The sequence below is a fragment of the Marmota monax genome, unplaced genomic scaffold (assembly GCF_021218885.2).
Source record: "Marmota monax isolate L192 unplaced genomic scaffold, Marmota_monax_Labrador192_F-V1.1 WCK01_AAM20220418_F8-fsc00035, whole genome shotgun sequence".
NCBI lineage: Eukaryota > Metazoa > Chordata > Mammalia > Rodentia > Sciuridae > Marmota > Marmota monax.
In genome coordinates, this window is record NW_026691961.1 from 7,337,175 (window position 1) to 7,349,736 (window position 12,562).

Sequence of the window (12,562 nt, forward strand, 5' to 3'; positions counted from 1 at the left end):
CAGTGTTCTGTGAGTGTCTGGTGTGCGGGTGGAAAGGGGCGGTGCCTGTCCTCCTGGGTCAGAAGACAGATCAGCAAGAGAAAAGCATAACACATTTATTTAACTCAAGTTTTAAGTGGAACTTGGGAAAGGAAGACTCAAATACTTGGGGAAAACTGTGTATTTTTATAGTTAGATCTGATGAAGAATGCACAGCCATGTAGAAATGTATCTGGACTAAGGCCTGTGACCTAATGGGAACAGCCTGGGGGGAGCTGGTGAGGTCTGTGTTCAGGTTCTTCTTGGCCTCTATAAGTCACTCCTTCTTCCTGGGTATGGGGCAGAATCCCTCCAGAAGGAGGGTCTTATCATCTACAACCAGACAAAAGTAGGTGAGAAAATTCCTTTGTGGCTAGTTCCTATGCAGAAGGGTGGAGATGGTTGGAGTAATATTCTAGTTTCTGTGACTCACCTTGGGAAAGAGGTTATTCTGGTTTCTAAGAATTGCTTGGGGGTGGATAAGGAGAAAGACAGGTAAGAAACAAGAGGACAGAAGAAGGTCAGAGAGACTTCACCCCAGAGGCCTTCTCATCCCCAGCATGCCAAAGTGCCAGACTTCAGGGTGTCTCCTTTTGAACCCAGTACCTTCAACTGAGGATACTCTGGACCCCAGAGTTTCCCAAACGCATGTGACCATGGGCCTTTTTCACAGAACACCCGTTAACTGAACTGGTGCTCTAAGGGACCTATTTGGGGACATGCTACGATATGCACACCTTAGGCTCAATGTGTGGGCACTTGTGACCAATCAGGATGTTTCTCCAGCACAAAAGATTCTCCCCTTTAATGAATCTCAGTGTCTTGGGGATGAGATAAGAGTTCTTTGTGGTTTTTTGGTTTTGTTTTTATGGTACTGGGGATTGAACCCAGAGTCTCACACAAGCCAGGCAAAGGCTCTACCACTGTGCCACACCCTCAGCCCTTTTTATTTTTTATCTTGAGAAAGAGTCTTGCTAAGTTGCCCAGACTGGCCTCGAACTTGAGATTCTCTTGCCTCAGTCGCCTGAGTCACTGGAATCACCAGTATGAGCCTCCACACCCCACAAGAGATACATTTAATAGAAATGTTTGCTTGTTTGAGTTCCTGGTGGTAACAGTGCCTAAGGTTAGTAAGCATGGGACTTCTCACATTCACAGGCCACTAAATTCCTCTTCCTTTACAGAGGTAAATTCCTTTCCCCTGTCTTCCATCTTGGGGTCTTGACCAAGCTGATTGGGCTCAGTGGAACATGCCTGCAATCCCAGTGACTTGGAGGCAGAGGCAGGAAGAGCACAAGTTCCAGGAGAGTCTGGGCAACTTAGAGAGACCCTGTCTCAAAATAAAAAATATAAAAAGGACTGGGGATGTAGCTCAGGGGTAAAGCGCCCCCTAGGTTCAGTCCCTGGTATTGCGGACAAAACAAAACAAAACAGTCCTGACCAAGATGATGGAGCTACTTCTGGATTTCTCAAAATAGGTGCTCAATCCTATCAAAATGAAAATGTTACCAGCAAGCTCTTCAAATACAGTGCTGACTTTGAAGAGTGGTATCACAAACCTTGGAATGTAGAAAGCCTTTCCCCTTTTGATATGTTTGCTTTAGTGATGGTGGTAACTAGATAACATTTTACTACCAGGGCCTAGAATATCTTGGCGAAATATCCACGGGAAAGGCAATGGTTGAGGACATGACAGTAAATACTTGCTACTTAACAAAGTGTTAATTTTCCTATACGATCTCCAATTAACTTACTAGGTGGATCGATCAACACCCCCATCAACCTAAGATACCCTGACTGATACCCACAGCAAGAAAGTGCCTGAGTGTTTATTCCTATTGAGTTGTGTGCACTTATTCCAAATGTTATTCGTGTGTGTTCCCAACATATTTATAGAATTCGTATTTGTTATTATAATTATTTATGTAAATATCACATAGTGAAATATACATGCAAAACTAAGTTAAATATACATGAAAACTAAGTTAAATGCTTTGGAAAGACTTGATGTATCAATATTGTAGTCTATTTTTATAAGCTTCATAACCCTCTCAGGCTAAATACAAATAAATATTTACACCATCTTAAAAACGTATAAAATGCATTGAAGTATTAGGTTGTTGTTTTTTTTTTTTTTTTTTTGCAGTACTGGGGATCAAACCCAGGGTCTCACATGGCTGCACACCCCCCCCCAGTTTTTCATTAGAAATTTTAGAAAGCAACTTGCCTTGTACTTTCTTTGACACACCTGACATTAGCAAAAATGCTTCACTATTTCTTTTTCCCCCAGGGAGCCCAAGTACTGAGCAAATCTTTAATTTTTCTATGACGTTTAGTACAATCATGCAGAGGATTGAAAAAATACAACAATAATAGCCATTATATGAGCAAGAATCACATCCTGCCTGAAAAGTACTTTGCAGAAAATTTATTGTAGTGCAATCAGCACTAAGACATACAACGGCAGAGGGTTCCCTAATCATGATGTTTTGTTTTTAACTTTAATAGAATTTTATACTTATAAAAAATATGTAAAAATAGTACAATGAATTCTATTAGGACTTTCAAGTGATAACATTTTGCATCTGCTTTACCATTCTACCTCCCTAGAGTACAGGGGCACCACCCGTCCACAGGGTATATACTCCAAGACCCCCGTGGACGCCTGAAATCTTAGAGCATATCAAAACCTGTAGTGCTGTTTTCTTTGCTTACACACCTATGATAAGGTTTAATTTATAACTTAGGCACAGTAAGAAATTAAGTTATAAATTAGGCACATTATAAATTATAACAATATACTGTAATAAGAATTATGTGAGTGTGGTCTCTCTTCCTCCCAGCCCCTCTCTCTCTCCCTCCCTCCCTTTTTCCCTCTCAAAATATTATTGTACTGTGTATATATAGGGTTTGGTAGTATTCATGATTGACAACAAGTAACTAAAGCCATAAAACCATAGAAAGAAAAACCACTGATAAGGGGAGACTACTATGCCTTTGTATGATTCTCATTTTTATGAATGATTTGGAAATAAAGATAGAGACATGATATTTCTTTCATACTTAAATACTTCAGTGTGTATTTCCTAAAATCAAGGGCATCTATTACATAGCCACAGTATAATTATCAAAAAATCAGGAAATTAATATTGCTACAATACTATCATCAAATATTATTTAAATTTCATCAATTTCCCATTAATGCCCTTTATAACATAAGAAAAAAATGTTCCCTGGTCCAAGATCCGAACTTCATACAAAACGTCTATCTGGTCTCCTGGAATTAAGCATTGTTAGCTCTTCAATCATGGTCCTTTGTGATCTCCCCATTTCTTTTTCTTTTCTGTCACTGGAAATTGAACCCAGGAACTTGTCAATGGTAGGCAAGCTCTCTATCACTGAGCTACATCCTCAGCCATTTTCTTTTTTATTTTGAGACAGGGCCTTGGTAAGATGCCAAGGCTCTCCTCAAACTTGATGATCCTCCTGCTCAGTTTCCTGTATCACTGGAACTACAGGCAGGCACCACCATACACCAAGGACCTACAGCTACTGCTGAGATGGGTTCAGAAACAGACATATCACCAGGGGGGAAGTCATATCTCTCTCTGTCTCTCTCTCTCTCTCTCTCTCTCTCTCTCTCTCTCTCTCTCTCTCTCACACACACACACACACACGGTGGGGGAAAATCAGCAGAATATTTTGCCTGAAAAGCTAGCTGCTTGTCTTAGTGCACTTCCTGCTGCTTTGCAGAATACAGAATACACAGACTGGGTGATTAAAGAAACAGAAATTTATTCCTCTTGGTTCTGGAGGCTGAGTAGTTCAAGATAAAGGGGTCCACATCTGGTAAGGTGATGAGCCCAGCCTAATTCCATCTTAAGATTGGGAACCATCTTATCACAAAGTCATGAAAAATTAATTTCTGTGTTACTATAAGTTACTGAGATTTCTAAACTTGTTTGGAATTCCTGCACATGATCTGAAGTCACCCATGCCTAGCTCTCCTTGACCAGATAACAACCCTCTCTGAAACCTCAGCGGCACCTCATAAACCCTGACGTTGGGATCTGAATTTACTCCTTTCCTTGAAATATCATGCCACGTAGACCATTAACCTGCTATCTGCCTTTGTATTATGCTTGTCAAAATCCTGTTATCTGTGAGTTCTCAAGACAACCCCATTTGCAACTTTTTGTGCTATAAAACCTTGTTCCTGGAGAGCTAGATTGCTGATCTCTAGCCCAGGGTTGGGAGAGTCAGTTGCTGGTGACCAGCTTTCTATGTGTGCACAATACAAGCTTGCTTTAATATGATTTAAAATTGTAGTCCATGGTCTTTTCTTTGCATGGTGGTTCAACAGAGGGTCTTCTTGCTGTGTCATCCCATGGCAGAAGGCGGAAGGGCAAAAGCAAGAGAGAAATAGAGAGAGAGACCACGTATAAAAAGCCCACATATGTGATACCAGCATTAAGTCACTGGAGAGGACAGAGCTCTCGTGATCTGATCACCTCTTAAAGGTCATTTGGCATTGAGGATTAGTTTCTAACACATGAACTCCAGGGGCACATTCCAACCACAGCCCTGCCTCAATTGTCCCCTCCCAGGCCACAGAATATGAGCCAAAGCTTCTTCATCTCCTACCATTTAGGTGAGTTTCAGATCTTAATAACTAGTTGTTCATAGCATGCTCATCTTGCTGGGAGCACCTGGGCTAGCCTTCATATCAAGGTCTATCCATATTCCTGTTTTCAATCATTACTCCCTTCCTGGCTGAGCCTGTTTTTAAAGCTTTTCCAAACAAACAAAAGCAGTTGCAGAAAAGCAGCTGGCCACACCACAGTCTGATTCAGTGCTACTGAAAGTCTCACTTTGTGAAAGAAAATGTTTTTATAAGGAAAATTTTCCACCAATTCAGCCTTTCGCATTAATGAGAACCACCAAATGTATTAAACAGCGAAGGCTTTGGCAAGAGCTCTGAGTCAATAGGAAGGTAGTTATAATATTTAAATCCATTTCACTTATGGGCCTCTTTATAGTAGCTAATGGATATTCCCTTTACTCTGAACTTGATTCTACAAATCTATGTGCTATAATAAAATGATGAATATATGAATAATTTGCACACATTAAATTTCAGAATTGCTCTGATGTGTGTTCCCACCCATTTTAAGCATTTTTTTAAATTTCCTGATTAAGAGGATTTCAGAAATATAGAACACCAATTTTCAGAGCTATGATTAAAATGAATTCCTTTATTTCTATTTTTAAAATTACATCTCTGGTGCCACTGACACGATTTTGATATAAATGTGAACCTACATTAAATCTTTCACTTAATGTATTTTCTTTGTGTCTATAATGATATGCAAACCCATGCTTTCAAAATTGATGTCTTTTCCAAACTTCAACAGGCCCAAATGCCAGGCAAACCTTGTTTTTTTATCATTTTTTTTTATTGGTTGTTCAAAACATTATAAAGCTCTTGACATATCATATTTCATACATTAGATTCAAGTTGGTTATGAACTCCCAATTTTACCCCAAATACAGATTGCAGAATCACATCGGTTACACATCCACATTTTTACATAATGCCCTATTAGTAACTGTTGTATTCTGCTACCTTTCCTATCCTCTACCATCCCCCCTCCCTCCCCTCCCATCTTCTCTCTCTACCCCATCCACTGTAATTCATATCTCTCCTTGTTTATTTTCCCATTCCCCTCACAACCTCTTATATGTAATTTTGTATAACAATGAGGGTCTCCCTCCATTATCATGCAATTTCCCTTTTCTCTCCCTTTCCATCCCACCTCATGTATCTGTTTAATGTTAATCTTTTCTTCCTGCTCTTCCTCCCTGCTCTGTTCTTAGTTGCTCTCATTATATCAAAGAAGACATTTGGTATTTGTTTTTTAGGGATTGGCTAGCTTCACTAAGCATAATCTGCTCTAGTGCCATCCATTTCCCTGCAAATTCTATGATTTTGTCATTTTTTAGTGCTGCGTAATACTCCATGGTGTATAAATGCCACATTTTTTTTATCCATTCATCTATTGAAGGGCATCTGGGTTGGTTCCACAGTCTAGCAATTGTGAATTGTGCTGCTATGAACATCGATGTAGCAGTATCCCTGTAGTACGCTCTTTTAAGGTCTTCAGGGAAAAGTCCAAGAAGGGCAATAGCTAGGTCAAATGGTGGTTCCATTCCCAGCTTTCCCAGGAGTCTCCATACTGTTTTCCAGATTGGCCGCACCTTTTTATCATTTTTGATAGTTGCTGGGTAAGCCAGCTCAGACTCATATCATAGAGCCTTGTGTTTCATATAACCTAACCCCAACAGAAATTAGCATTCACGAGAATGCTAGGATGTGACATGCTTTGCATTGATTCTTGGTCATTTTCGACATTGACCTGGTAAGGCAGGTGCTATATTACTAGCTTTGAATAGATCAGGAGACTGAGGCTGAGAGGCTACAGAGCTCACTCAAGGTCCAGAAACTAGTATGGGCAGTGGTTAAAGAGTTTAGGTTTAGAGCAGAAAATTAAGATCAGATCTGTGTTAAAAAAGAAGGGAAAGAGCTAAGGCTATAGCTCAATGCTAGAGCATTTGCCAAGATACACAAGGCCCTGGGGTCAATGCCCAGAACTAAAAAAATAATAAAGTTTTTAAAAATTAAAAGTGAGAGGGAGGTGATGAACAGAAATGGAAGCCACAGAGGATATACAAAGCAAGGAACACAGGGCAAGTTAAAGTGGATAAGCTGTTCTAGCTGACTGGACATGGGGGAAACAAAGGTATTTGGTGAGCATTTACTATATGCTCCATATACCACTGGGCACCAGGGATACAAACGATCATGAAATAAAACTCTTGTCAAGTAAGAGAAAAATCTAAGAAATAAAAAATAAGCAAACAAAATAATTACTAGCTGTATTCATTTTCTAGGTAACAAATTAGCCCAATTTGGTGGCTTAAAACCATGGGAATTTACTCTCTCACATCTCTGGAGGCCAAAAGTCTGCAACTAAGTGTTGGTGTGGTTCTTCCTTCCAGATGCTCTTGGGGAGTCCTTCCCTGTCTTTCCCAGCCTTTGACGGATACAGCAGTTCTTGGGTTTCTTGGCTTGTCCACATCCCTCCCCCCATCTCTGCTCCTGTATTTATATAGTGTCCTCCCCTGTGCCTACTTATGTCCAAACTTCCCTCTTCTTATGACACCAGTCATTAGCCTCCCCTAACCTGTGTGACCTGATTTTAACTGAATTACATCTGCAAACACCCCATTTCCAAGTAAGGTCACATTCACAGGTTCTAAGGGCTTAGGACTTAGACCTGCCCTTTTATAGAACATAATTCTACCCAGAATACCACCTGGGATAAATTATCAGACGGAAATGAAAGGGACACCTCACTTAAGGGGGGACCTGCTCAGAGGAGCAGGGAAGATTTTATGTCAGGAGCTGCTGGCACAGAAACAAAGTCCTGAAAGAAGGGTGGAACTCCTCATAGTTCCTGTGGTAGTAGGCCCAATGGGAGGAGCTGTGCTTGCAAATGCCCTGGGGCTGGGTAGATCACAGTCATGGGTAGAAACTTGAAGAAAGAAGAGTTCCTGCAACAGAGTTCATCAGGAGAAGGTGGGCAGGACAAGCTTACATAGGGCCCTGGAGACCAAGGGAGTTTAGATTTTTTTTCCTATGGGAAATGGGAAAACAGCCATCAAAGAATTTTAAACAGAATAGTTATCGGATCAGATCTCATTTTTCTTTTTTCTTTTTCTTTTTTTGTACTGGGGATTGAACTCAGGGGCATCCAACCACTGAGCCACTCTCTATTTAAATAAAACACAAAATACCCCAGCCCTATTTTGTATTTTATTTACAGATAGGATCTCACTGAGTTGCTAAGCGCCTCACCATTGCCAAAGCTGGCTTTGAACTCAAGATCCTCCTGTCTCAGCCTCCCGAGCTGCTCGGGAGGTGTGCACCACCGTGCCCAGCATATGATCTGTATTTTTAAAAGCTCATTCTGCCTGATTTGTGTGCGCGTTTAGGCCAGTGTGGCACACGCTAAGCGAGCACTCTTCCAGGGGCCCACACCCTCAGCCCTCATTCTGCCGGATTTTCGAGAACACATTTCTGTGGGAAAAGAGAGGAAGCTGTGGACAGACTGGACAGCTGCACCCCGCCCCCCCAGGTCAGGGGATGCAGTGGCTGAAGGGGGAAGGGGACGATGACACAAGAGCCATGCTACAGCATCAAAAGCTGTGGGATGTATTTATTTTGGAGTAAAATTAATAAGATTTACTGAAAGTTTTGAAATTATGTAAAGAAAATAAATTAGAACAATGGTGAATGATTGGATGTGGAGTTTGGGAGAGTGACAGGTGATGCCTACATTGGATATTTGAGAGCCCAGATGAAGAGTAGTGTCACAAATTCCCTGAAGGGACTGACCCATGTGGGAAGTCCCAGCTAGAAATCCCCCACCAAGGGACGCCTTAATTTAATGGGGCTAGGTGCAGACAGTGAAAAGTGAGATCCTGTCTGTGGTCATTATTTAACATTTAATATGAGAAGGCTGTCTTCCCTTTCCTGCATGGTGGCATTCAGTATCTCTCTCGGTGGCTCCGAGTCCTGATGAGGTGGCAGGGTGGACACAGCCACAGCCTCCACTTAGCATAGATGTCCGAGGCCACTCATTCAGTGTGACATGAGGTCATTCCAAAGGTCCAGTGTGATCTACCATGGAGTCAGAAGTCCTCCCCCCCCTTATCTCTAGGAGTACCCCAAAGAGGCCACACATCTTTCCTTGCAAACACGCTGTCCCACCGGGAAGCTCCAATGCTCTATTGAACCTGGAAAAGTGACACTGGCTAACATTCATGTCACCTCTTGCCTGATCTTACTCCTCTTGAATGACCCATGAATCAAAAGATTGATAAGGGCTGGGGATTAACCCAGTGGCAGAGCTTTTGCTTAGTATGCTCAAGATCCTTGTTGGTTCAACTCCAGGATGGGGGGGGGGGGGTTTAAAAATGAATCAAAAGCTAAGAGCAAGGACCTTAGGGTGAAACAGCCCTGGATTCAAAATCCTGGCATCATGACTTGCTGGCTTCAAAGAGTCTCTTCCAGTTCCTCCTGGGCATAAAATAATAATATTAAATGCCCATCTCTGGGGCACTGGAGGCTCCTGTGAGCCAGTATAGGTAGGGTCTCCTCTTAGCATAATAATACTCAGTAATACTCAGTAAGACTAATTCTCAGTAATTGTGCCACCTAACTGAAGAGACAGGGCCATGATGAAACCCTCCCAGGGCGGTGGTCAGCATGTTATCCACCCCCACCCCCAGCGCCTGTATCCCTGCAATGAAGGCAGCTGAAGATGGCCAGTGGGAGCCTGTCAAGAGCAGGAAAAGCTTTCAGGAACTGGCCCCGAGGAGGGTGGGAAGAGATTGAGGGCAGGCCCCAGGCAATGCCACGATCAAGTTCTGTTGCTCAGTTACTAGCCCTTCTGGGGATTGTGCTGGGAATCTTTTTCCATCCAGATAGTGACTGAGAACAGGACCCAGGGAGCAGTCATGTTTCAGATGCACCGTGGGTAAGCAGAAGGAGACCCCAAAGAGGTTCAAGCATCAGTTCTCCCACTCACAGGCCTATGAGCTTGTGTTCCTCTTCCCCACTTCCCCTCCCTGGCCAGATGGCCTCTGCGGGGAAATACAGAGGTCCACTGTGCTGCCCGATGCCCATCACATTGTATTCTAAAAATCCAACGCACCACAGGGGAGGATGCTGCCTAGTCTCATCACTAAGTCATGATAAATGTTTGAGATAATGGATAAGTATATTAATTTAATCATCACACAAGTCACTGAAACATCACACTGCACCCCATAAAGATGTGCAATTATTACCTGTCAATTAAGAAACTAATTTCATTTTTTTAAAAATCCCAGGAGGGAAGTACACATCAACTTGGTTATTATTCTTAGAAGCAACATCCAAACAGAAGGAGGCAGAGGAAATACCTGGACATATTAACAGACTGATGGCAATGTCCTGCCCACATTTTGAATGAATTAAAAAAAAAATTAAGATTCATGTTTCAGGCAGAGCTTTGGGATCTATGGGGACTTTTCATTGGACAAAAGAAGGCCTCGGGCTGGCTGACTCATCCATGTGAATGCTTGTTTTTCCTATCTGCAAAATGAGAGCAGGATTCCACCTAGGGCACATGGAGTGTGATTAAACATTTACCTCCAAGTGGCCTCTCAGGGATAGCTTTCCGATCAGCATGAGTGGGGAACTTTCCATTGCCTGTACCTGGAAGAACAGAGAAGAGAGATGGTGAATTTCTTATCCAAAGATTATGTCTTCTCTAAATTCTGAAATCTTTTAAGATGGAATAATTTGTTTCAAATAATATAGGAAAATAAAAAGTGGGTGGAAGTATTTATTAGAGAAGGTCAGCCCAAGTTGATGAGTGGGGGAACTTTTCTCTCAACCTATAAAAGTTACTTGTTTTTAAACACATAATATCTAATACCCACTATGTATCCAAAATCCTTTTAAAGATACTATACTTTGTAACCAAGCAATTCCACTCTAGGAAAAGCTGCAACGCAACATAGTGGAAAGAGTTGTGTGATTTAAAAGAACAATAATATGGAAGCCAGGCAAGGTTGTACAGGTCTGTAATCGCAGCTACTCAGGACTCTGAGGGAGGAGAATCTCAAGTTCAAGGCCAGTCTGGGCAACTTAGCAACTCCCTTGTCTCAAAATAAAAAATAAAAAGGGCTAAGGATTTAGCTCAGTGGTTGAGTGCCCCGAGGTTCTGTTTCAATCCTCAGTACAAAAAAAAAAAAAAAAAGACATGAAAGCAAATAATAACATAAGAAAAAAAATCACATTTCAAATTACAAAGAGATGACTTTTTCTGACACTTTTAAAAGGCTGCTTCAGATTAATAATTCCTACACACACACACACACACACACACACACACACACACACACAAATAGTCCAATATATAAAAAAGAAATATGTGTATGTGTGCACAGATAAGCAAAATCACAATTTGATAACATATTCTAACAGAAATGAAAATTAATATAACCTTAATGGAGAGAATTCAGCATTTATATATTGCTATATTGACTCTGCAATGCTGCTTCTAGCAATTTATTCCTTATGCATAAAACAAAAGATGAATGAGGTTATTCACTACAGCATTGTGTAAAAGACCGGAAACAACCTCCAAGCCCAGCACTGGAGAGTGGCTAAACAAACTGTGATGAAATCCACTCAGCAGAAGCATGAACAGAGACCAGAAGTGACGGCGAGAAATTGAGCATGCCAGTCCAGTCCCAATCCTAGGCCAACCCTGAGAATCCAAAGGGAGCGAACTTGAACTCCTGGCCAATCTTTTCTAAATTCTAAGGAACAGATCTCAGTGACTCCAAAAAGCATTTGATTTGAGAAATCGTAAATTCTGAAGTAGATTTTTGTGTCCTAATATGGCAAGAGGGCCATAATACACTGTTAGAGGAGGAGGGTATGTCACAGAATGGTATTAAGGCATGATCCCATTTGCATCTCAAATTGAAATAGCGTGTATATATATTCAGATATGCATAAAAGAAAACTGGAAGAGATACCAGGCTGTTAAAGTGGTTATTAAGTGCCTTATGGTGTGCTAGTGCTGAGAACATACAGATAAATAAGAAATCAGATTGGAAATTCCAGGAAGGAAGAGAAATTTTCTATTTTCTCTGCTCTATGCCCAGCGTCTGGCACATAATTCATATTCAATAAATATTTATGGGAGGGGAGGGAAGAAGGAAGAAAAGAAGGAGGGAGGAGAGAAGGATAAATAATAGTCCCTGCCCTCCAATTGCTCACAGTTGCTCACAGCCTGGTGTGGACAAGCCCGTGGGCAGAGTGCAGGGAATTCTGGGAGAAAGCACTCCAAGCTGGCAGGGGCATTGCAGACACTCCCCCTCTTCCTCGACAGCATCCTCCTGTCCGTAGACATCATTTGCAAGTCTCTGGCCTTGGCCTTGAAGTCTTCAAACTTGAAGCTTACCCATCTTCAGGGAGCCCTCTTCTTGAGGACAAATGAGAAGCAGATTGACTCAGGCAGAGCGAGGGCAGAAGTCCTGGTAATGGACATACCTCCAAGCCGGATCTCAGGGAGCCGGAAGCTCTAGGGAAAGAACCCAGGCTGTCAACTGCCAGGAAAATTGACTTCACATAACTCACAAGTGACACCCAATGTCTCTCTAGGGAACTACATGGAAATCCTAAGTGGAGCGTTGCAGAAGAGCAAAACTAACTGGTCCTTTCCTTACAGGGTTTTCCAGGGAGTTTGAGGTGGACTAAACGAGGAGGCCAGGCCAAGACTTTGTTAAAACCTCCTCAAAAGTGAGCACAAATCACGATGAACAGTATTCTTCTCACAGTTGCTGTGTCTCTTCTCTGCCTGGGTGAGCTGCTGATAGTTTTGTTATCTGGGTTCTTCTGATTCTTTTCTGATAGCACTTG

The 12,562-nt window shown here is 41.9% G+C and overlaps 1 protein-coding gene across 2 annotated transcripts in view; it reads right to left on the reverse strand.

Annotated features, from left to right (window-relative positions):
• The window catches only part of Tnfrsf17 (TNF receptor superfamily member 17), a 31,354-nt gene extending 19,133 nt beyond the window's left edge, over window positions 1–12,221 (reverse strand). The window contains exons 1-2 of one of the 2 annotated variants that reach the window (XM_046440691.2): window positions 12,105–12,221; window positions 10,277–10,342 (exon numbers count right to left, since the gene is read on the reverse strand). The gene's annotated coding sequence lies outside the window, so the exon portion shown is untranslated. Of the gene's footprint in view, window positions 1–10,276; window positions 10,343–11,920 lie in introns of both variants that reach the window. The other variant, XM_046440681.2, reaches the window with a different exon arrangement.
• Between the last annotated feature and the right edge of the window lie 341 nt (window positions 12,222–12,562).